We start from the raw sequence: 26631 nt of genomic DNA, 5'->3' as shown, positions 1-26631 counted from the left end.
AGCATAGAAGTGGGAGCCAGCCTGGTCCAGAGAGCAGGTAGGCTTCCTGGAAGAAGTGATGGTAAAGCTGAGACCTAGGGGTAAGAGTTAGCCAGACAGAGGGGGCAGAAGAAGGACAAAAATGGAAAGATTACCAGAAGGAAAAATACATGTAGTACTAGGAGATGAAAAAAAATGCTATTTATTGAGGAACTGAATAAAGTCCTGTATGAATGGAGAGTGGAGTAACAGAGAAAGCTGGAGACGTGGGAAGGCACCAGATCTCAGAAAGCCCTGGGATTTAGGTCAAGGAGTTTGGACTGTGTCTTGTAGTAGCTGTGAAACTGTCAGTGGTCATTCATCTAATACCATCCAGCCACCTTGACTAGATTCTGTATGATTTAGCCCCATGCTTTTTTGTTGCTGTTTTTGGTTTGGTGGATATTTTCCTTCTTTTTTTTTTTTTAAGTTGAAATATAGTTGATTTATAATGTGTTAGCTTCAGGTGTATAGTAAAATGATTTAGTTATACATGCCCACTCACATATATGTGTTATAGATATATCATTTTTCAGATTCTTTTGCATTATAGATTACTACAAGATATTGAGTAGATTTCCCAGTGCTATACAATAGGTCCTTGTTTATCTGTCTTAAATATAGTAGTGTGTGCATGCATGCTAAGTCGCTTCAGTCGTGTCCAACTCTTTGCAACCTTATGGACTGTAGCCCGCCAGGCTCCTCTGTCTATGGGAATTCTCCAGGCAAGAATACTGGAGTGGGTGGCCATGCCCTCCTCCAGGGGATCTTCCCAACCCGGGGATCGAACCTGTGTCTCATGTCTCCTGCTTTGGCAGGCAGGTTATTTACCACTAGTGCCGCCTGGGAAGCCCCATATATAGTAGTATGTATACGTTATCCCAATGTATTAAATATGTATTAAATACATCCCAACATATTGTTTTCTGTGTTTGTGGGTCTGTTTCTGTTTCATAGATAGGTTCGTGTCATATTTTAGATTCCACCTAGAAGCATTATCATCTGATATTTGCCTTCCTCTGCCTGACTTACTACACTTAATGAGATCATCTCTAGGTCCAGCCCCAATGTTCTGAAGCCCCGTTCCTATTTGTTTCCCCTACATAATCCTGCCCACTGTCCTAGATGCTCCAATGTTCGCTTATTCCCTTGACTAAAATGTCCTTCCTCTAATTCTGCACTTCAGTTCAAGAATCGTCTGTCGATAACTGGTGTGTGCCAGGCACTGTGCCCCTTCATCCCTCCAATATCTTTTTATTCATTCATTTATTAATCCTATAAGTGTTCATAAGCACCAGCATGTAGAGGGAGCCATGCTACGTTTATTTTTCTAAGCACCAGGCACCATGCTATGTCTTTTTAAAAATATTAATTTATTCATGGCTGTGCTTGGGTCTTGTTGCTGCATGCGGGCTCCTCATGTTGCAGTGTGTGCGCTTCTCATTGCAGCGGCTTCTCTTGTTGGGAGCACGGGATCTGGGCTTGCAGTCTCTGTAGCTGTGGCGCACAGTCTCAGCTGCCCCAGGCACGGGGAATCTTCCCAGAGCAGGGATCCAACCCATGTCCCCTGCACTGGCGGGTGGATTCTTAACCACTGGACCACCAGGGAAGTCCAGTGCTACCTTCAAATGACATTTCTTAGTGATGGCCCACAACTGGACCAATCTCTTCCAGTTTTATTCATCCTCTTAAATCCAAATACCGTAAGTGCCTCTCTCCTCTGGCTCTTGGTGCTTTTGATGCTGCATTACAGGTGATTCCTTCATGAGTCTGAGTAATGAGTAGTGTCTTTATTACTCTACAAGACCTCTATGCTACTGGGGACAGAGTCCAGGTCCAATTTATTATTGTATTTTCCAGAGTTCATAATTTTGTACCATGAGCTGTAGTGCTCATAATAAATACATAAATGCTGAATATGTTTTCTGAAAATGGATAAGAATAACCTTATTTTGGTACTTTCTAATGACCCACATTGTCAAGCAGAGCAATTAATTTTTTTTAAATGATTAAGCCTGAATCTAGAACTGTTCCTCTAAAAAATATTGTTCCTTACAAGAGTCCAGGATTTACATCCAAACCCCATAAGTGGATAATATGTCATTAAGGGTTTCACGTGTAAAGTTCTTGACACTGTATACCCCCATGATCATTTCTGTACTCTACCTTTACTTATGCTTTTTGTATATTCTTATAATTATATTCTATCAGAAAAGACGAAAATAAGAGTAAGCTTCCTACTTGTTGATTGCTAAAAATAAAATTCTTCCCGGCCTTACCTTTTCACTTTTATAGCTCTCTGCCTAGATTTACAGCTAGCATTTCTAGTGATTACTGCTGCATTTTCTAGGCACACTAGTTGCACTTCTGGCAGGCTCTGTGATTCACAGAGAATGTTGGAGGTGTTTCCTGATTGTCTTCATGGCGAGTGCTGTAGATGAGGCTTGATTCTCTCCAGTGAATTAATGGTTTGTTTGAATAAAAGGACAAGGAAAAACCACATAACCCTAAGGAATTTTAAAGTACCACTGTGGAATCCATGCTGGAATTCCAAATAGTTTTGAACTAAATACCCATGATAACATGTCTTCAGGTACATTGGCCACTTCAGTTTGCACTTATATAGACTTGCTAATGCTGTTTGAGTTTTATCTGAAACTGTGTAAAAGGGTTGGAGGACTTTCCTTGTCAGGTATTAGAGGCTGTTTCAGGTATTTTCTAACACCAGCATTTGGAGTGTTACACAGAGAGGAAGTCTGGGTTAGGGAGGTGGCTCGGCAAGGGACTGTGGACTTAGTTATGGGCTTGGGTGGCCTCAGTCATTCACCTGGTTGGTGTACATAATTTTCTTTTTGTGATTGGACAGTGATCTTCCAGCTCGATATTCTCAAATAGCTGATACAACAGAGCTGCTGTGAATTGACAGGGAGGATATTTTCACTTAGGAAATGACTCTGTACGAATGTAAATTGGTACAAACACTATGGAGAAGAGTATGTGTGTGTTAGTTGCTCAGTCATGCCCAACTCTTTGCGACCCCATGGACTGCAGCCCACCAGGCTCCTCTGTCCGTGGGATTTTCCAGGCAGGGATGCTGGAGTGGTTTGCCATTTCCTTCTTCATGGATAATAGTATAGAAGTTCCTTAGAAAACTAAGCCCCTTCCCTGGTGGCTCAGATGGTAAAGCGTCTGCCTGTAGTGCAGGAAACCCAGGTTCGATCCCTGGGTTGGGAAGATGGCCTGGAGAAGGATATGGCAACCCACTCCAGTCAGTACTCTTGCCTGGAAAATTCCATGGACTGAGGAGCTTGGTAGGCCTAGAGTCCACGGGGTCACAAAGAGTCAGACACGACTGAGAAACTTCACTTTAGAAAACTAAAAGTAAAGTTACCATATGATCCAGCAATCCCACTCCTGGGCATATATCCAGAAAAGGTAAAAGTTCTAATTGAAAAGATACATGTACCCCAGTGTTCATAGTAGTACTGTTTACAATAGCCAAGACATGAAGGTAACCTAAGTGTCCGTCAACAAATGAATGGATAAAGAGGGTGTTGATTATATATATACACATATGTATATGTGTGTGAATATATATATATATATATATATATATATAATGGAATATTACTCAGCCATAAAAAAGAATGAAATAATGCCATTTGCAGCAAACATGGATGGACTCAGAGATGATCATACTAAGTGAGACGGAGAAGACAAATGATACCACTTAAATGTGGAATCTAAAAAATGATACAAATGAACTTATTAACAAAACAGAAATACTCACAGACTGAGAAAACAAGCTTAGGTTTACCAGGGAAAGGAGGGGATGGATAAATTAGAGATTTGGGGTTAACTGATACACACTACTCTGTGTAAAACAGAGAAACAGTAAGGACCTACTGTATGGCACAGAGATCTGTAAGTTTAGTATCTTGTAATAATCTATAATAGAAAAGAATCTGAAGAAGAATATATATATATATTATATATATATATATAATATATAGAGCTGAATCACTTTGGTGTATACCTAAAACACTGTAAATCAACTATCCGTTCAGTTCGGTTCAGTCGCTCAGTCGTGTCGGACTCTTTGCGACCCCATGAATCACAGCACGCCAGGCCTCCCTGCCCATCACCATCTCCCGGAGTTCACTCAGACTCACGTCCGTCGAGTCGGTGATGCCATCCAGCCATCTCATCCTCTGTCGTCCCCTTCTTAAACTCTTAGATATAGAAACAGACTTGTGCGTTTTGCCAGTTCAGCTGTTTTTTCCCTTATATTTTCATGTTTTATCATAGAAATTTTTCACAGTTAATTTCTAAAAATATTCAAAGGGTCACTACTCTGGTTAAATTGTATTCTCTTTCCTATAAGTACTATTGCTATTAATAAATATTAATAAGTATACTATTATTATTAATAAATTCTAATAGGTAAATTTTTCTGAAAGTTAGATTGCCTGAGTATTTCTCTAAGAACTTGGTGCATTTGAATACAATAAAACTCTTATTTTGTTGGAGTGTGAATAGGCCAGTCTTTCCACGTGTCTTTAAAATGTGCTATGGAGTAGATAGACTCTCTGGGGAAAAAGTCAATATTTATATATACAAAAAAATTAAGTTGTCAACTTACCTTCTTCTTAAACCTATCAACTTTCCATTCTGTCCTTAAGCGAGCAGACAATGGATGCTTCACACAAACACCCTACACACACTTGTGCACACATGCACGTGTGCTTATGCACATGCTCACAGTCATATTTAATTGTTGACTGTTTCTCTTGCTGCAGATGAAAGAACTAAGTTATACAAATGGACTTGATGGCCTTGACCTTAATTCTGTGCTTTAAGGAATCGCATTACAGAATGGCTTTATATCATTGTCAAATTTTTAAACAGTTAATAAATTCCTTTTATAAAGCTGTAGTTATAAATTCCTTTTATTTCTTTAATTAGACATATCTCAGTCATGAGTTCATTTCCAATTTTAGTTGCTAAACACAGACTGTCAATTCTAGAAAAGGTGAAGTAAGTCATTCATTAAAGCAGTTCATCATGGTGAAGCCAGTGAAAGCTATATACTCTGTTTTTGTTTGTTTTATTGAAATGCAGTTGATTGACAATGTTTCAGGTGTACAGCAAAAGTGATTCAGTTATACAGATAGGTAACATAAAATAATGTATCTCTCTATATATTCTTTCTCATATCCCTTACCATTATAGGTTATTACAAGATATTGAATAGAGTTCCCTGTGCTGTGTCCTTGTGGTTATTCTATTTTATATATAGTAGTATGTATATGATAATCCCTGATTTATCCACAAGTTTATTTTCTATGACTGTGAATCTATTTCTATTTTGTAAATAAAATTTGTATTGTTTTTTAAGATTCCACATATAAATGATATCATATGATGTTTGTCACACTTAGTATGATGATCTCTTTGTTCATCCATGTTCCTGCAAATGGCAATATTTCATTATTTATATGACTGGGTAACATTCTATTAAATACACCATATCTTCTTTGAAAGCTATATACTTTCAGTTTTATCTCTCGCTAAGAATCACATTTAGGAGAACAGAGGGGCTCATCTTACCTTTGCTGTCTGAGAATCGTGTCCTTTTTCTTCCTCTGATAATGGCAAGGCCATACTAAAAGGACTTGAGATAAGCTGTCAGTCTCCATTAACTCCTTTCTTCTGTGCTTCCAGGTCAGAGAGCAATCTGAGGTTGCTTTTAACCCCCATGTTGAAGTCTTCCAAGCCCTGCCAGTTTTCCCAAACCATATTTTACAAATGTCACAGCTGCTGTCAATGGTGTTCGGTTCAGTTCAGTCGCTCAGTTGTGTCCAACTCTTTGCGACCCCATGGACCACAGCACACCAGGCCTCCCTGTCCATCACCAACTCCCAGAGTTTACCAAAACTCATATCCATCGAGTTGGTGATGCCATCCAACCATCTCATCCTCTGTCGTGCCCTTCTCCTGCCTTCAATCTTCCCCAGTACCAAGGTCTTTTGAAATGAGTCAGCTCTTCACATCAGGTGGCCAAAGTATTGGAGTTTCGGCTTCAACATCAGTCCTTCCAATGAACACTCAGGACTGATCTTTAGGATAAACTGGTTGGATCTCCTTATAGTCCAAGGGACTCTCAAGAGTCTTCTCCAACACCACAGTTCAAAAGCATCAATTCTTTGGTGCTCGGCTTTCTTTATAGTCCAACTCTCACATCCATACATGACTACTACTGGAAAAATTATAGCCTTGACTGGATGGTGGTTTTTCTTTATTTGGTTTCTCTGAAAGAGTAAACCCATGATATCTTAGAATATATAGGAATCCTTATTTTTGTTATGTTTCTTGGTAATAAAATGTAAAATAAAAGCAAGAGTAAATTCTAACTATTAGATGGTGAAGTGTTTTAACACTGTAATGCAGTTATCTAAAAGCTAAGTCAGCCTCTTTTATATAATCTTCCCACACCTGTGGTCTTAACATCTTCTAAATCCCAACCATTGGTATCAGATTATATAAGATTGCTATGCTACAAATGCTACAAAGCTTCTCCTAGCTTGCCCAAACTTTTCTTGCTTTTGCATGCTTTCCAAATATAGTCAGTTTTTTTTTAATATTGCTCAGAAACACTTGTCAAGAACTTAGATTTTAAAAATGCAGTTGTCAGAAAGTTAAATGTGGTATGAATCCGGTTCCTTTCACTGTCCAAACTGGGAATATTTTTTAAAAATTAACCCAAATGGGTGGCAAAAGTATTTGTCTAGTTTTGATCTCTTGTGAAAGTGTTCATATTTTACCACTTAATGTAACATTCAACTTTTTAAAGTAAGAAAGCATGCATATGAAAAATATCCGAAAAATTATTAAAATATAAATGTATTGATTTCCTTTAAAACATTTCTGTAACTTAGAATGAATGCACTAAATTTTGTATGGGCTTCCCCAGTGGCTCAGTGGTAAAGAATCAGCTAAAACTCAGGAGCTACAGGAGATACGGGTTTGATCCCTGTGTTGGGAAGATCCCCTGGAGAAGGAAATGGCAACCCCCCTCCAATATTCTTGCCCTGAAAATTCCAGGGACAGAGGAGCCGGGTGGGCTACAGTTCATGGGGTCGCAAAGAGTCAGACACAACTTAGCAACTAAACAACAACAAAATTTTGTATATTATCAGTTTAGGGAAAGAAGAATACTAGAAAGAGATGTTAGGGGTGTATAATGAGCCATTCTCCAATAGAAGTCTCCCCAGAAACCTGTCTCAGTTTCTAAATTTGAAGGACAAAATTAGGTTGTTTATTTGAGAAGAAAAGGAGACATTGCATAGCTTTAAATGAAGAAACATTTAAGGAACTTCACCCTTTCTTCCAACAAGTTCAAGAACCAAGAACACCACCACCTTTTATTACTAGAAAAGACCCTTGGACAGTCTTTCACACTGGCCCATCTACCATCGATGAACCCTCTGCTCAGCTCTTTGTTTTCCAGCTGTGTTTATTAAAAATAAACTCGATAGTTGAAGTTAAAATGGATTAAAGAAGAATTTAAGGGTAAGAGATGAATGACTTTGGAACCCCAAATTGGCATCTGTTTGATTTGAGGCCTCCAAAGTCCTCAAAGTCTGGATTTTGCTTTTAATAAAATCCTTATTAAGTCAGAGTTCTATAGGCCAATGTGTTATGATCCAGTTTGGACAATCATAGTCAAATCCTTCTTGAGAGTGTCTATGTCTAAAACAGATCAGGAAGGTACAACCAGTTCATTTCTACAGAGGTCATTTCGTTCTTCTGTAAGAGTGATGAGAAGGAACTTCCTGGTGGTCCAGTGGTCCAGACTGTGCTCTCCCATTGCAGAGGGCACGGGTTCATTCCCTGGTCTGGAAGCTAAAATCCCATATGCTGCATAGCATGGCAAAAAAAAAAAAAAAAAGAGTGATGAGAGGAAAAACATTTTCAGCATCTTTGGCTGTCCCTTTCAATCTTAGTAAAGTGACCATAATTAAATGAACTATGACAAATGCTCTTTAACCCCGGATCTAAAGTTGAGGTCAATTGGTGATTTAAGGTAGTATATCTTCCAGTGCTTTGAGTTACGTTGTACGATTCTTTAGTCTAGATCTCCATACCAACACCTCGAATAGAACTTTGAAGCTTGTCATTATTAAATGACCCACTACCGTGACGCCCTCCTTATCCCTTGCATGTGTGTATGTGTATATGTGTGTGTGTGTTTGTGTATCTGTGACTTCCCTGGTGGCTCAGACGGTAAAAGCATCTGCCTACAATGCAGGAGATGTGGGTTTGATCCCAGGGTTGGGAAGATCCCTTGGAGAAGGAACCCACTCCAGTACTCTTGCCTGGAAAATCCCATGGATGGAGGAGCCTAGTAGGCTACAGTCCATGGGGTTGCAAAGAGTCGGACACGACTGAGCGACTTCACTTTGACTTTCACTTTGTGTATCTGTATGAAAGAGACTGGAAGGAGATCAAATCAAATATCTTCTCAAGCAGCATTGTCCAGTTGAAATGTAGTGCAAGGTACATGTGTCATTTTCAATTGTCTAGTAGCCCCATTAAGAAATAAAAAGAAACAGATGAAATTAGTATAAATATATTCCACATAGTCCAATATATCAGAAATACTATCATTTTAACATGTAAGCAGTAGAAGTTATCAACGAGAAACGGTTCATTATTTTTTGTTCTGTATCTCTGGACTCCAGTGTGTGTCTTACACGTCCAACCCGTCTTCATCTGGATGGGGCACACGTGAACCGCTCAATGGTCACAAGTGGCTCTTGGATTGAACAGCCTAAAACATGACCCCCTCTTGAGCTCAAGAGTATCCCATTTGAAATACCAAGCTTCTGACATTTCAGCTCTCCATCTGAATCTTTTTCTCCACAGAAGAAATCCATTTGGATAAATATGGCAATCCAGATCCCAATGCAGGCACACCCAGGAACACACACGGGATCTCACATCGGAGCTTTAATCACACCTACCTGGATTTCCTTCTAATTAAACCTGAGAAATGAAATATTTCCCCCCTCCAGCGCTCTCTGAAGCGGCATGTGTACCTGTTACCTTGCACATTAATGGGTTACCGTATTTAGTGTTGTCAGAACTGCTGATTCATGGCCCTGCCGTTGCCCGCTGCCCCCCGGGTGATTGCTTGACAGCACGCCAATAGCAGCTGCCTCCAGCTTCTGAAAAGCTGACCTTGTGACAACAGCCACATTCTTTTGCTTGGTTTTGCTGACATCCTCTCAACTCAAAAACTGTTTTTAAAACAAAAGTATAATGAAGTACTGAGCTTCTAAAAGCAATTGTATTTCAGTTCATTAAATTATCTGAGTGTGTCAAGGAGGGGCAAACCAGCGAGGAAATGAATACACAGAGGGAACCATCCTTGAAAGTTGACATTTGAGCTAGAGGCATATAATACTCGGGAACAGGGTTTTAAGATAACGTGGGCATCCAAGTGAAACAAGGCTGTCACGGGATCTAGTTTTCAACTTTCTCAGGAACCTGTATTAGTTCCGTATTACCGAGCTATTTGAAATTCTGTTTAATTTTTTCAAAATTAATGTATCTCCTTCCCCACCCTAAAAATGCTTTCTTCAAGTTCAGCTTCTAAAGCAAAAGGATATAATGTGTTCTCCATTAATTAATAAATGAAAATTACTATCAAATTCTTAAAACAGGGATCAAATTAGGTGGTAACTACGAAGTACAACTCTAGCCAGTGGATAAGATGATGCTTCACATTGCATTCATCTGTAAACATACAGCACAATATATACCTTTCATCCAGCAGCTTGAACTGCTTGCCCTGCCTTTTGTTAGAGCACAACTTTTTTAGATTCTTCTCCTGGTGGCTAGATCTGAAACCCTTGTGCATTCTGTGTTAAGTCTTTACTCAGATTTCCCTACTCCTTCTTTCTGTCGCCCATTATCCCAGAGTCGAATATGATCTAACAGTAAAATTACCACGTGGTTCATATATCATATAAAATAGCTAAAGTCCGCTTTATTGATTTTAGGGAATTTCCAAAATATGAAAGTTTTCAATGAAAAAGAGTGGAGTGTTCAGCTAACTGTTATGGCACATTGTAACCACCAGAGGGCGATCAAGGCTCCTCTCTGTCCGCTGTTCCCACCCTTGCAAACCAGTGAGTGGTGACAGAGATGAGTGGAGGGCACTGTATATTGATCCATTAAATGGAAGGGAAATGAAATTGTGTCTTTGGAGAAATCCAAAATATGGTAGCCTGAAATCCTGCCAACGTGTTTTTTTATTGTTTTTAGTCGCCAAGTCGGGTCCGACTCTTTTGCGACCGCATGGACTGCCAGGATCCTCTATCCAGGTGATTTCTGAGGCAAGAACACTGGAGTGGGTAGCCAGTACCTTCTCCAGGGGATCTTCCGGACCCAGGGATGGAACTCTCATCTCCTGAATTGGCAGGTGGATTCTTCACCATTGAGCCACCAGGGAAGCCTAAATTCAGTTACCTAACAGCATTTCTTGTAAAAATCTGGATTTCCATCCTGAATATGAAAATAAGAAGATATGACCGTCCTTAGTCCATGGTTGTACGTGGGACAACCAGAAGGTGCTGCTCGCTTTCAACAGGGCCCACTTCATTTCAGTTCCATCACTAACACCCTATGATTTTTTTCCCACATTGAGACCAAATAGCATGTGCTGCTTATAGTCAAGCTTGTATCATTGATTTCTTGTTGTTAAGAGCTGTTTCATTTTAGATTTTTTCTGTTCTACTCAGGTAAATATCAAAAGTGATCCTCTTATAATTACAAGGAAAATAAGAGAAAGCATACATCTTTGAAGCGGTAAAGCATATTCCTAAGAGTAAAATAGGCAGGTAGAATGTCCCTGGGTCTCCTTCACTAATACCCACGTTTCCCCCCCATTTATTGATATTAGATGAATTTATGGGCTTAGAGTTTTCCAACACTCAAGAGTCTCTGCCAAATTCCTGTTGGTGAGAATGCAGCATACATGTTTTTACGTGTGCCTGTGCACACCTCACCCTTTATTGAGATAAATACAGACGTTCCCCCTTTTTTCCTTAGAGATTATTTACTTGAATTCAGTTTTCTCTACAAAGTGGTAAAATTTGGAGGACTGAGATTAGGACAAGAGCAAGTGTTGTAGGAAAGACATTGCTAAAGTGTTGGTTCCAGACCTTAGGCAAATGGGATTCCCGTGATTCCTTGTGATCTGACTTTCTGATCATAGTGTAACCTACTGGTAATACCCTGTTTCCCCACGTGGCTGTGGCAGGTGGCAGATCAGGGACTCAGAGATCATGGATCCCCATCAAAATCTCCTCTCACATTTGTCATAACTAACTACTGAGAAATCTTTCTCGTGATTGACTACATGAGGATTTGAAAAATCAGCCCATGAAGGGCAAGCTATCAATCTCTGTACTCAACTTGGTTGGAAAATATACATATCTGCATGTAGCTTGTCCTCAACAGAGGAAATGCAGAACTAAATTTAGATTGGTGCAGCATAAACAAATGCCAGCAAACACAGCTGACATTCTGAGTTACTCAAACCGTTGCTTCTTGATCTCAAAGCGAAGCGATAATATAAATATTAGTACTCATAGTTAATATTGGTTGAGACTACCATGTGTCAGTCACTGTGCTGAGGGGTCTCCTTTAATTCTTGTAACACCTCTTGGAGGGAAGATCTGTTGCTATTCCTATTTTAGAGGGTGTGGGAAAAGTGGATGACTCACTAAGTATTTCATGGAGATGAAATCAGTAATAAGGTGAGCGTTATCACCACTCTGCCCAACCTTAGAGCCTTCGCTCAAGCTCCTTACTATATTCTCGTCCTTTTAGGCCAGTGGTTCTCAAAGTGAAGTCTCCTAGACACTTTGTTGGGGTCTTTGAGGTCAAAACTATTTTAATAATAACTCTAACATATTACTTGCCGTCTTGACTGTGTAGACAATTGCACAGATGACAAAACAGCAATGGTGGATAAAACCGGTGGGATTTTATTACAAATCAAGGCAATGGCACCAAACTGTACTGGTTAGTAATCATCTTCTTTACTACCATGCAAAGAAAGTTAAAAAAACAAACAACAAAAAAATGATAACAACAGCATGGTATTTGGTGTAATGGATTATGCCAAGTTCATTGATATGGTTTCAGATTTCATGAAGCAACTCACCTTTAAGGAGCAACACTTGAGTTTCAGTCATATCAAAGAAAAATAGCCACAACTGTCTGAAAGGCTATAAAAATACTCTATTCCAAACTGCACATCTGCCTAAGTTTGGAGTGTCTTCATATTCTTCAACCAAAACAACATATTGCAATAGATTGAAAGCAGAAGCAGATATGAAAACCCAGCTATCATCTTTCTATGAAGCCAGAAAATAAAGTTTTCCCAAAATGTAAAAGCATGCCCTACTTCTCACTAAATTGTTTTTAGTTTTGGGAAATATTTCCTTTTTAAAAATATGTTATTGATGTTACATTTAAAGAGGTTTATCACTGTTATGTAAACACATTTATGAATAATTTTTTTAAATTTCTAAGTCAATTCCTAATAAAGTAAATATTGATAGATATAACACACATAGTCACAAGCTCTTTAGGGTCTTCAAGAGAAAAAGTTTGAGTAAATATGATGCAGGCCATAGTATCATTTTTTTTTAACTCCAAAGTGTCATGGAGATGAATGATACCTCATTAAATGCTCTATCTTTTATTTTCATTTTTTAAGAAGACACTCCTCTTTTCTGAGTCAGATGAAAATCAGTCAGGCTCTCTGTTGTCCTCAGGTGGTTAATAGGGCATGTGGCACATTCAAGGTCATCAGTCAAGGTCAGAGAGCACCACCGAAGGGCAAGGCCTGAACTGGCTCCCAGAATCAGATCCTTCCATTTCTTTATGGTTTCCAGAAAAAGCGCTTCTTTGTCCAAGAAAACACTCTCTGTATTTTGCACATAAATATTTTTTCCTGAGGAAACAAGATACATGAGATATATTATAAGCCCCCCCAAAAAAATTCGTCGCTGAAATTGTGTCCAAATAACTGCCGTGTTTGCAGACATGTGATTTTAGGAGCCTGAGCTTTATGGTTAGGATTTATGTGTATTAGAGAAGATTAATGTTTAACAATGTGGAATTCTGTCTCCATAGTGCAAACATTTAATTTGTGATATTTGGGGAGGTGTGGAACTCCTCCTGGAGACATGTATTCTCATTTTCATCCATCTCTCTTTTAAACATTGTTACTAATGGAACTAGTAAAGGTCATAGGAAATGTCGTAGGAAATCTTTTTTTTTATTTGGCTTTCCCTCCCCCTGTATCCAGTTTCATGACTTCTTTCCTTCCTTCTTCCTTCCTTCCTGTCTTCTATTCTGGCTGGATCTTTATATCACGGTAAAATCAGACACATATCAAAGCACAGTGCATCATTAATTTCTAAAAAGTGTGCAGAACTTTAGCAAATGAGTGAACATAAATTCAGAGCAAAATATTGATGGTCACATATCACCAGGGAAATTTCAGTAGAATCTATCAGATACCCACATGTGGCTAATTAAAATTTTGTCTTTTTAAAAATTAATTGGATAAATCTCTGTCATTCTGATTTAACACCCAAAGTTCAATTTAATTCTTTTTGATCAATTTTATGTCTTGAGATGCAAGAGACAAAAGGCTGAGCATAGATAAACACTTTTTTTCCTGGTCAGCGAAAATCTGTTCATCGTGCTGCCTTACTTGGAATTAAGTTCAACTTGCTTAAAAGTTTAATGAGGTCGTCACTAGGGGGTAGTTTTTGTGTGTACTCGGTTTACTTGCATATTGTTCATAAAAAGAGATTTTCATTAAAGAAAACTTTTGAGATAATTCCGTTTAGTAAGAGTGTAAGTTAATGAGACCACTTAATCGTGGTCTCATGATTGTATTTTTTTTTAAAGCTTACAGATTGAGAGAATTACTCACTCTAAAAATATATTCTGAAAAAAAAATGACTTATTTTTCTGATATTTTAGGATACACGGGTTTTGTACAATAGAGATTTCTATTATAACAAAGTAAGTGACTATTACTTTGGACTATTATAAAATAATAACAAAGTAAGGACTATTATAAAATAAACCTACTGCCTTATACTGAAATAAAATAATATACTGCCTTATACTTCTTTGCGTATGAGTGTATATAAAGCACATGAGTAAACCAAAGAAGCATTTGCTGACTTGGGATGTCCCAAACCTTCATATGTCATATTCTTTAATTAGCAAGTTTTATAAAAAATTTCATAGCCAGAAAAAATTTGTGTAGCATTTATTTATGCTGAATATGTGTGGCTCACTAACAACAGAGACAAAAACAAAACTTGAAATAAAATTATCTATCTCTTAGAATCCCTGGGGCTTCCCTAGTGGCTCAGCCAGTAAAGAATCCACCTGCAGTGTGGGAGACCTGGGTTCCATCCCTGGTTTGGGAAAATCCCCTGGAGAAGGGAACAGCTACCCACTCCAGTATTCTGACCTGGAGAATTCCATGGACTGTAAAGTTCATGAAGTCACAAAGAGTCGGACACGACTGAGCGACTTTCACTTTCACTTTAGAATCCCTCAATTTCATTAAAAATCATGTGTGTGTGTACACATATGTATAGATAATTGGAAGTAAATGTAGAAAATCTTCATAGGGATTGCCTCTCACTAGTGGAATATGGATGTTATTCATTTTTATAATTTATTACATTTTCCATACCTCCTAAAAGTAAAGTTACTTTGATTATTTAAAGAGCTATTTAAGTGCCCAGCCATCTCTTGATTCATTTTTTTTCCTTAAACTTGCTTCTTCATAAATACTTCTAATACTTCATATAGAGCTAATTATTTTTACATTTATTATTTTGAAAAAGAAAAAATGATGGGTACTTAAGTGAGTTCTCCACAACAGAGCTCCTCTGTGCAGGGCCTGCCCAGGTGCAGTACAAATGGTTAAACACAAAGGGAAGATGTTCTTTTAAAATGCAAATATCATCTGGGTGAGCAACTGCCTGAGCTACAGTGAGATGCTGCAGATAGAGACACAAAGGCAGTCCTTCTGAAAAACGCAAACACGCGGTGTAAGGAACAGAGCTAAGAAATCCTTTCTAAACCACCTTCTTCCTTCTCAGCACCTTGAAAACAGTTGACTGAATACCCGCCTGAACTGATGCTGACAAGCATACCTTTTTTCTTAAAGGTTCCTAAATGTCAGCAGGCCTCCGGCTCTCTGCTGGGAAAAAAATTCCATATTCACTGCAAAATGTAGATGTCTACTCTGCTGACAGCCATTTCATCTAAATACTCTTACTCTCACTGCTTTATCTTACTTTAACCTCCCTGATGAAGTGTGAGTTTTTTGAATCCCTGTTTGTTGGTGAAATATCAAGAGGGAAACGGAACAGTGCTACCGTCTTCTATTTGCTCAAATATCCTCTTGCAATCTCTGTTACGTGTTGTAGGCGGCAGTCCCCAATCTTTTTGGCACCAGAGACCAGGTTCATGGAAGACAGTGTTTCCACAGACTAGGGTTTGGGGGGAGGGGTAGTTTGGGGATGATTCAAGCACGTTATATTTATTGTGCACTTTATTTGTATTATTATTACATCAGCTCCACCCCAGATCATCAGGCGTTAGATCCTAGTGGTTAGGGACCCCTGTTGTAGGGATAATGAAGTAGGTGACTTAGAGGTGAAGCAGGCAGTCACTCTGCTGCCGCTAAGTCGCTTCAGTCGTGTCCGACTCTGTGCGACCCCATAGACAGCAGCCCACCAGGCTTCCCCGTCCCTGGGATTCTCCAGGCAAGAGCACTGGAGTGGGTTGCCATTTCCTTCTCCAATGCATGAAAGTGAAAAGTGAAAATGAAGTCGCTCAGTCTTGTCCAACTCAGTGATCCCATGGACTGCAGCCTACCAGGCTCCTCCATCCATGGAAGTTTCCAGGCAAGAGCACTGGAGTGGGTCGCCAGTGCCTTCTCCAGGCAATCACTCTACTTTCCCTGTGCACTGTCATCTAGAGTTTTAGAATCGTGAAAGACAGCCCATGTGTCTGCCATCATTGGGTTATTATCTGACAGCCAGAGGTTAGATACACGACTGCCTCTTGAGATTAAATTCATTTCCCTGGTTATTTGGCCAAAGACTTCAAAACCTCTGAAGCAACATGGATGGACCTGGGGATTGTCATACCGAGTCAAGTAAGTCAGACAGAGGCGAAACAGCGTGTGACATTTCTTAAATGTGGAATCTAAAAAGAAATGATTCAAATGAGCTTATTTACAAAACAGAAACAGACTCACAGACTTAGAGAAGGAACTTACGGTTGTTGAGGGGAAGATACAGGGCCGGGGAGGGGAAGGGATGGATGGGGAGTTTGGGATAGACATGTGCACACTGCTGTGTTTAAAATGGATAACCAACAAGGAAGTACTGTATAGCACGTGTAACTCCACTTCATGGTCTGTGGCAGCCTAGATGGAAAGGGAGTTTGGGGGAGAATGGATACATGTGTATGTATGACTGACTCCCTTCACTATTCACCTGAAACTATCACAACATTGTTAATCAGCTGTGCTCCAATACAAAATAAAAAGCTTTAAAAAAAAAAAAGACTTCATGACGTATGGCAGCTGTGCTGTGCTTAGTCGCTCAGTTGTGTCCGACTCTTTGTAACCCCAGGGACTGTAGCCCTCCAGGCTGCTCTGTCCATGGGGATTCTCCAGGCAAGAATACTGGAGTGGGTTGCCCTGCCTCCTCCAGCGGATTTTCCCACCCCAGGAATCGAACTCAGGTCTCCTACATTGCAGGTGGATTCTTTACCAGCTGAGCCACCAGGGAAGCCTGATGTATGGCAAAAACCAACAACATTGTAAAGCAATTATATAGCCCAAATTAAAAAAAAAAAAAAAGAAAGACTTCAAAACTTCACAGAAATGAAATATCTGCACAGCAACAAGCAGATACAGCCAGTCTTAAAGGTAATTCCCTTGGGGACCAGAATCTCTGCTGGGATTTTCCCTTCTGTGAGGGGGCTACACCAGATCAGATTGGCTAGACTGACCCAGTGTTACAGCCTCTTTATCCTCAGAGCTTGAAGCAGCAATCTATGCCCTTAATAGGAAATATGTGCAGACATCCAAAATCTTCCCGGTTCTCAGGCTGAACTATGTGTCAACAAGAACAAATCCTTGGAACAGAGAGGGTGCATGAGTATCCATCCCTGAGCACTAATTCTGTCTCCAGCGTTAAGGCATCCAGAAAGGCCCATATCCACAGGCTCCTCCCTGACTCTCATCTAGTAGCCTTGTGTCTGAGGTGATTCTGAATTTAGTCCAAGGGCCACAATCCCAAATCCACTTTACTGTAGCTTCCTAAGCTACTTTAATGTTCTTAGACCAGTAACGAATAATCTGGTGAAATGATCTAATTAAGTTTATACCGCAAGTCGGTGTAGGAACAATTGGGAAAACACTGAGCTTCATATTTGCTAGTTGTTCCCCCCTCAACTGAACGTACATTTAGTGAAGAGTATTATTCACCATTAAAGATGACGTGCTAAAGATGATTAAGAAATAAACAAGACTGTCCCTGCCCACAATTTGCACATATTCTTACAGAGAAGAAAAATTATAGCAATTGTATATGGTAACAGGCTTCCCAGGTGGCTCAGTGGTAAAGAATCTGCCTGCCAATGCAAGAGACACAAGAGATTCAGGTTTGATCCATGGGTTGGGAAGATCCCCTGGAGAAGTGGCTACTCACTCCAGTATTCTTGCCTGGAAAATCTCAAGGACAGATGAGCCTGGTGGGCTACAGTCCATGGGGTCGCAAAGAGTCGGACACGACTGAGTGACTAAGCACAGCATAGCACTATAGAGCTGGTTGTGTTAGTTGGGTACCCAGGCTAACTTTGTTGGACTTATGAACATGCTGTCAGAACAGAACTCATTTGTATGTAGGGACTTACTGTACTTCTTTGTCTTGTACTCAGTGGTACTAAATTGACTCCAGCCTCCAAGCAACATACTGATGGTCTTCAGGGAGCCAGATGAAGGAGACAGAACTCTATTTTATCCCATGATGCTAATTTTAACCTCAAGTCACATGGTCAAACTAGAATTTGATAGCTAAAGTAGAATTAAATGAGAATTTAAAGTGAGAAAGGTATTATTTTCTGTTCCTAATCAAGGTTCATGTGAGGTTTTGCTATGCGAGTGTCCACCAGGCTGCAGGGAGAAGAGAGGGGAAGATTGATGCCTTTCGTTCAGTGGCAGTTTGGGAGGCGGGCACCCTCAGATCAAGACTAGAAAGAACTGTGGTAGTTAGTTCCGGATCCTCGGAAGTGGTCCTGGGTGACAGAAGCCGAGAGCGGTAGAGAAGGAGCTGCCTACCAGATAACTGGTTTCCGTCACTGCCTGTGAGATGCAGGCTGAGATGGAGACCCCTTCCTGGTAGAGAAGGAACAGCAAAAGCTGAAGCTCGCTCATAATCAAGATGTCATCCAAACAGCAACGTCCACTGAAGTCACAGATCCCAGTTAAGCTGTGAAATATGAGCCTGCCTGTAGGTCCTTTCACACGGCCTCTTTATCTGAGCAACATAATGATTGCCATCATTTTAGATAACCTGAGCCAAAGGAGAGAGCTTGGCGAGGAAAGTGAAGGATGGGGCTGGAGACAGAGGCCACTCCCACCAGCCGGGGTGCAGAGCCAGGCTCCTCTCCCTTCCTTTCCCAGCTCCACTGTCATCAGAAACCTCTGCTTTATTTGCTGTGATCTCCCTTCTCCCCATCTTTTCCTTCATCTGAACATAGGATTTCCTGAGCTTCAAATTTCTGCTCCTTCAAGCCACCTAGGACATGGAATAGTAACATCCAGCTTGAGGGCTGGTGAGAGGAAGAAAGTGGGAAAGGTGGGGGGGTGGAGACAGAAAGGTGGGAAAGACTAGCTGAAGGGAGGTGATGGGTAAAGCATCTGGTCACTTTCATCCAGCAGGGCAGGGCCTCTTGGGCAAATTGCCGAGTTTGACCTGGAGCCTCTCTTTCTCTTCTCCTCTGTGAATTTTCTCTGAAGGCAAGATGATGAAAATCGTTCCGCTTTGTTAAAAAACACCAACAGACCGTATTCTGAACTATTTTCTCTATGTCATTGCTACGCAGTACTGTAAAGCCTGTGGATCAGGAACATCAGGGTGCCTCTGTGATAGCCTACGCCTGCATCTACCATCAGAGTGGATGCTGGTCTGAGGACTCTGCCCTCAACTCTAGTTTCCTTGGGTTTAGTAGAAATTGTGGTGACACAGTATTCTAGAAATTTACCAACTTGGGAAACACAGGAGATTCTCTGTTTTCCCATTTCTGGGTTTTAAATAAACCAAAAACAAAAGGCAATATTAGGAACCCAAAAGCCTACTCTGTTACTGCGTGCTAGAGCTCAGTCACTAAGTCGTGTCCAACTCTTTATGACCTCATGGACTGTAGCCCGCCAGGCTCCTCTGGCCATGGGATTTCCCAGGCAAGAATACTGGAGTGGGTTGTCATTTCCTTCTCCAGGGAACCTTCCAACCCAGGGATGGAATCTATGTCTCCTGAATTGGCAGGCAGGAGTCACCAGGGAAGCCCACTCTGTTACTAACCAGCTGCTTAATCTTGGACGCTCACTTTACCCTCTGGACCTCCCCATCTTCATCTGTAAAATGACTTTTGGCACAAATGTCTATTTTTCTAAACATTTATTATAGCAATTGAGAACCAAAATTCTGAGTTGAGTATTACAAGTCATTCTTAGTGGATGAAGGGATTTGTAAAACACCATATGTTCTAGATCTGCTCATTCTGTTTCTGTAATAAACATGTAAGTGTGAGTTACTTAGCTAAATAAAAGTGTGTTTTCTTATTGCAGATAAGTGAGATTTACAAGTCCCTGGATGAAACACTTGGGAAGTCTTTAAATGCCAGAATTGACTGCAGTTTCAAAGAAAAGAAGATAGATGGTTTTGGAAAGTTCATGCTGTTTCTTCATTGAATTTTAGGTGAGTGAGTCTGAGTCAAGGAATTTAAGATGGACTTTGAACTATTTCCCCTTAAAGTGTTTCTTTTCTTTGCGTGAGAAGAAAATGGGGTTCATTATGGCCAGCATTTTATACTTTTAGTGGGGTGCTGCATAGTGAAAGACTTCACTTCTGTGCCTTTTGGTTACTTTTTTTTTTATTAACAGAAGCCATATGAACGACAAGGTGTGAGGTACAGAGATGACCTTGACATTTCTTCCTGGTTTCTATTAAGCAAACGCAATAATGCTTCATTCTATTCTATAGGCCATCTATTTTTTAATATATAATAGTGTTTCACATCAGAGTAATGAGCCAAAATGAGACAAGACTAAGCTTTAATGATGTAAATGAGAAAAGAATTTGATGGTGGTAATGACAGTTTAATCATTACAAGTCCAAGTCTGAGATAAGGTTTACAATTCAGAGGCTGCTCAGAGGGAGATCTCGTATTGCTTAAATTAAAGTAGGACATGGTTTAAGTTAGGTGTGGTCTTCAAACTTCCCATGTGCTCACATTAAACTTTGTTTTGCCTGGCCATGAAATGGATGGATAAATATTTTTATACCACCACCATACATAATTACCCTTCCACATTACAAAAGACGAGCTCGTACAAATCGGTGCCTTACCATTAGTCTGCAAAACGTGTTGTCAGTTTTGCAGCAGAATGGAGGGAAAGAGAGGAATTGAGTGGTGGTCTTGTTGAGGAAATTGTGTGTGGCTTTTTCCACCTCTTCCTGAGTCCTGTTTTCACACATGTATACTAATTAAATAATTTTCTATTAAAGAAAAAAAAAAAAAGAATGGGGATTTCCAGAACATCAGAATGTACGACTGTTCACTGTTCTGAATAAAACAATGCCACTGACAGAACATTGACCACTGTCTAAATCTAATCCAAAAAGACAGCAATACCTCCTTTATACATTTTATTAAACTTCAAAGAGAAGGCGGGTTATTGTCTCATCATTTAAGGGCGTGTAAATTTGGTTTATTGAGGTCATATGTGGAACTAAAATGGTGATTTCATTTATTTACAAGATGTTTGTTGAATGCAGTTCCCAGGAGCTAAATTTAATGCCCTTAAAAAGTATCAGTAAATCAATTTGCCTAGTGTAACATTACTCTGGAGGAGAAAATGAAAATGGAAAACTTATTAACTTGCTGCACTCTCTACTTTGCATTGTTCCAGTCTATGCATGTTTTTAACTTCACATCCATTCCTTGCCCTACTCGTATTCTGCTGGTTCTTTCGGGGCTGACCCCTAGAAGCTTTTTTCCAGCTTTCAAACCCATCCTTTGTTGCCTCTAGTTTTTCCCGATGACCTTGAACTGTGAGCTGCTGCAGGAGCCACAGGAGACTTGGGTTCAATCCCTGGCTTGGGAAGATCCCCTGGAGAAGGAAATGGCCACCTACTCCAGTTTTCTTGCCTGGGAACTCCCATAGAGAGAGGAGCCTGGTGGAGAGTTCATGGGGTTGCAAAGAGTCAGACATGACTAAGCAGCTGAGCGTACACATGACATCACTTCTTCTCTCTGTCCCTTGAGACCTATGATGCTGATACCTGTGACATTCTGCTGCTACTAATTTCCAGGTTGATTTATTATCCTCATTTTAGCTTCTCAATCTTTCCATCATCTGTGTGGCCATTTTCCTGGATTAAATTCAATTTATTTTAAATGTTTAGACTGTATTCTCTTTTCTCGGTTAGATCCTAACTGACTTGTCAATGCTTAATTTCTTCCAAAATTATTGGAAGAAAAGTGAATAGGGATTACTTGCTTCTCTCAAGGAAAATAAATGATTCTCAGGAAAAAAAAATTTAAGTTAAATGTAAAACTAGATATTTTTAGGCTGGAAAACATCAAGCCCAATAAATTTAAAGCCATATTGTATTTCATTATGGAATATACATATTCCATATTCTAAGCTATACAATATTGTAGTATTAATTTGTTGGTGTTAACAGAGCCTTTGTCAATATTTCCATTATGTATATCAAATTTATGGTAAGATTTTTTAATTCTCAGATATACACCAGATATGCGTTTTACTTTACATTAAACAAACTTCTCTACACGCAGTGTAAGAACTTCTTTTTAGAGTTCAGCCTCATTCCTGCATTCACCTTTGAATCTCGAGTTTCAGATTTATTTTATTATGAATCTCATTACTGTCTTTCAGTAACACTTTTTTGCTACTTGAAGATCCCTTATGGTCTGAACATTTCCCATGTCCCATAATCCCATAATAAATACTGAATATATTGGAAAGCAAAGTGAGGAGGATTCCAATGTCTGTGCTTTTTTTTTTTTTTTTTTTTTGACAGATAAAACAATTTACCATTGTCCCAACAATCTCACTCACTCTAAAGGGCTTCCTGGATACTAAAGCAGGTTTTTACTTAATCATTTTGACACATCACTTGGTTATGTTAAATGTGAATGCCTCGCTCTTTTCATTTCCTTCTCATTTATGTAGACATTTTCCTTTTCAGTCTTTTCTCGTGATAACTGCTCCTCTATTTTAATGTATTTGGGTACACTCATAAGGACATGGTGTCCCTTCTACGGACAGATTTTCATCTATTCAACCAATGGCAGTGTCAAACCCGCAGTGTCTAAATGAGCATCCTTTCAGATAATATGAAATGAGGTCATGAGCAGAATGACTTGGATTCCTTCATAATCTAAAATTAGGAGACACAGGGATGAGTAGCTCTATGGTATGGTTTAACTTGCAGTGTATTGCTCATATTCTCACATCTCCCTTAGTTTACTATGGCACTGAAAATTCTAGTCCTTCCTATTTCTCTCTAGTTTGTGGAAATGAGGCTTTATAAAGTTATATTTTTAAAAAAGGCTCAGAAAGAGAAATACATCCATTAATAATACATACTGCATCACACAGAAGTCTAATGAATTAGCAAGGAAGAAACTCCTGAGGCAGTGATGCAAGCACTCAGCTTCTGAGAGTTTGGTACACATAAGTGGGTGGAGACCACTGAAATCATCTCACTAACTTCATAATACTGCCTCGTGGGTCAAGGGGAACACCCATCATAAAAGACAACTCAGGCTAAGCATATCTTAATGTCGTATTGGAGGAGGAAGTAGGAGGAGCGGAAGTATTCGTCCCGACACTCATGGGCAACTTTATGAATAAAGATTTTAAATCACTGGTGCCTAAAGAGTTGAGGGAAGTGCTTTGATCAAGATGTAGTCTCAGTACTTCTGCTGAACCACAGAATAGGATGTTGGAAAAATCAAATGTTATCCATCTGTTAGCTGAAGTCACCTGTTATCCATCTTTGTGCTGCCAAGTCCAAGCTCTTACTGCACACACGACAGGCCAATAAATCAAGAGACAAGTTATTGGGGTGAGGAGTAATGCTTTATTCAGGAAGCCAGCAGACTGAGAAGATGGTGGACCCATGTCTCAAAGAATCATCTTTCCTGAATTAGAATTCAGGCCTCTTTTATACTAAAAGGGGAGGGAGTAAAGTCAAACATTTCCTCCTGGTCAGCCAGATGTGTTAATTTCTTCCTTCCTGCAGTCATTCACAGGTGGGCCTGGTCAGGATTGTTTCCTGTGAACTAAACAAAGATATTTTAGCTTACCAATCCTTACCTGCAAGGCAGGGTAATGGTCATCCCAGAGATTGACCATTATATGTAATTTAAGCTTATAGGCAACATCTCTTTAGTGATTAACTTGTAATAGGATACAGAGGTTCTTCCCTGTTTGCATCCCTGAAGACAAGCACAGTGCTTGGCACACTGCAGATAATTTTTAAATAAACTGGTGAATATGGACAAAGGCACAAAGCAGTACTGGCTAATGCTTACTGAGTTCCTACTTTATACCAAACACTGTTTTATATGCACATATACTTCATGTTTAAACAACCCTATGCCTGGGATTTCTTTGGAAGGAATGATGCTAAAGCTGAAACTCCAGTACTTTGGCCACCTCATGCGAAGACTTGACTCATTGGAAAAGACTCTGATGCTGGGAGGGATTGGGGGCAGGAGGAGAAGGGGACGACAGAGGATGAGATGGCTGGATGGCATCACTGACTTGATGGACGTGAGTCTGAGTGAACTCTGGGAATTGGTGATGGACAGGGAGGCCTGGTGTGCTGCGATTCATGGGGTCGCAAAGAGTCGGACACAACTGAGCGACTGAACTAAACTGATGATAGAAGTACATGCGTGCATGCTAAGTCGCTTCAGTCTTGTCCAACTCTTTGCGACGCTATGGACTGTAGCCCGCCAGGCTCCTCTGTCCATGGGATTCTCCAGGCAAGAATACTGGAGTGCGTTGCCACGCCCTCCTTCAAGGGATTCTTGCCAACCCAGGGATAAAATCCATGTCTCTTAAGTCTTCTGCACTGGCAAGCAGATTCTTTACCACTAGTGCCACCTGGGAAGCCCTCTTTTTTTTTAAATATGAGGAAACTAGGGCCCAGAAGTGTTAAATAACCTGCCCGAGGTTCAGTAAATTGGGGTTAAGATTCAAACCCAGGCAGTATGACTTGGAGCCTAAGCACTTAATTATTATGCTGCACTGTCTCTCGTGTAATATAGTCATCAAGTAACTCTAAAACACAGAATCCACATCGTTTATTATTTTAAAATGTATGTCATTCTAGAATAAACCTGTATTAAGAAATCTTACTCAAATCATGAACAGCCTCACTTTGAACACAAATTCCTTTTTCAGTATTCCTAATCTCCTTTCCTTTTAAACCATGACTGCCTAAATTGACTTCCTAATTGACATTCAGATCTCATCATTTCTATTCTTTAATGGTTTGTTCTGAAATTAATATTTTAAAAACCCTATTGCTCTTTCATGCTATTTGCTTAATTGAAGAATGTATAATCTTGAGCAGCAAGTTACCTAAGCTCTCTGAGCCTCAGATTCCCCACCTGAAAAGATATATCTAATTTGTTGTGAAGACTTGAAAATTATATTCATAAAACAATAAAGTATTTCCTGGTACATGACAGGTACCCAGCAGAACAGCAGCTGTTCACCCATTTCAATCTCAAAGCCACTGTTGGCTGCCCCATCCACTGAGAACAAAATCTTCTTCCTGTGTTCCTTAGCGTGCCATCATAGAGGCACAGTGGGGCTCCCCAGGTGGCTCAGTGGTAAAGAATCCGCCTGCCAATGCAGGAGTTGCAGGAGTCATATGTTCAATCCCTGGGTCAGGAAGATCCCCTGGAGGAGGGCATGGCAATCCACTCCAGGATTCTTGCCTGGAGAATCCCATGGACAGAAGAGCCTGGCGGGCTACAGTCCATGGGATCACAGAAGAGTCAGACACGACTTAGCAACTGAACACAGAGGCTCAACAGACCCCTTGAGTCTCTGCACCTCCCTTTGTTCCTCCTCAGTTGACCTTTGCTAATACGGGAATGATCTGCCTTCTCTAAGCCATGCTCTTTGTTTTATTCACTTATTTGTTTGGCTGTGTCAGGTCTTAGTTGCAGCATGAAGGATGCAGCATACAGGATCTTTCCTTGTGGTGTAGTCTCTATAAATGTGGTACGCAGGCTCCAGAGTATGTGTGTGTGTGTGCGTGTGGAGAAGGGGGGCTCAGTAGTTGTGGTGGACGGGCTTGGTTGCTCCTTGGCATATGTGATCTTAGTTGCCCGATCAGGGATTGAACCACGTCCCCTGCATCGCAAGAAAATTTCTTAACCACTGGACCACCAGGGAAGTCCCAAAGCCATGGTCTTCATGCCTTCACTTTTGCTTACGATGGTTTTTCTGTCTAGATGTTCCTTGCATCCACACCCCTCTCCAAATCCTCCTTATCCATAAGCACATATGCACTCTTCAGAGACTTGGAATATCCTAGTTATCTTTCAAGATCCACCACCTCTGTTGCTGTTAAACATGTTCCGTGAAGTCATTGATGAACTCCTCCTGGCTCAACTACTGTCAGTCCTGTCTCTGAATTCAGGTAACCCTTTGGGCCATATCTAAGAGATAAGTGCCTATTACAGACATAAGAAAGAAAAGCCATCTCATTCAATCCCTCATAGTCTGGTGTGATTTCTTTTGTTACCTTTGAAACGTTCATCAAGGACAAGTGCCAAGGTTTTTGGTTAATCTTTGAATCTTCTTTGTCAAGTTCAGAGTAGTCTTTCTGGTTTTGAATGAAGTATGAAGGGTCACATTTTGAGATGTTTAGGTTTTTTGTGTGGTGAAGAGTCTAATACTACATCCAGCCATTATAACAAAAGGAACGCTCCATCAGTAAAAGGGGACCTTGCAGGGAGGATCTGTTCCATTCTGTGTTGTTTGTCGTTGTTTAGTTGCTCAGTCGTGTCTGACTCTTTTGTGACTCTGGACTGTAACCCGCCAGGCTCCTCTGTCCATGGGATTTCCCAGGCAAGAATACTGGAGTGGGTTGCCATTTCCTTCTCCAGGCGATCTTCCTGACCCAGGGATGGAACCCA

The 26631-nt window shown here is 40.2% G+C and overlaps 1 protein-coding gene and 1 non-coding gene across 17 annotated transcripts in view; both read left to right on the top strand.

Moving 5' to 3' along the window:
* The window catches only part of DTNA (dystrobrevin alpha), a 319072-nt gene that overhangs the window by 53662 nt on the left and 238779 nt on the right, over positions 1-26631 (top strand). For all 16 annotated transcript variants that reach the window (XM_027526043.1, XM_027526045.1, XM_027526044.1 and 13 more), the window contains exon 2: positions 20003-20132. The gene's annotated coding sequence lies outside the window, so the exon portion shown is untranslated. The remainder of the gene's footprint in view (positions 1-20002; positions 20133-26631) is intronic.
* On the top strand, positions 3181-3252 carry TRNAY-GUA. Its single transcript has one exon. It is a non-coding gene; the product is annotated as a tRNA-Tyr (tRNA).

Source organism: Bos indicus x Bos taurus, chromosome 24 (genome assembly GCF_003369695.1).
Source record: "Bos indicus x Bos taurus breed Angus x Brahman F1 hybrid chromosome 24, Bos_hybrid_MaternalHap_v2.0, whole genome shotgun sequence".
NCBI lineage: Eukaryota > Metazoa > Chordata > Mammalia > Artiodactyla > Bovidae > Bos > Bos indicus x Bos taurus.
This window is presented reverse-complemented; position numbering and strand designations above follow the sequence as displayed.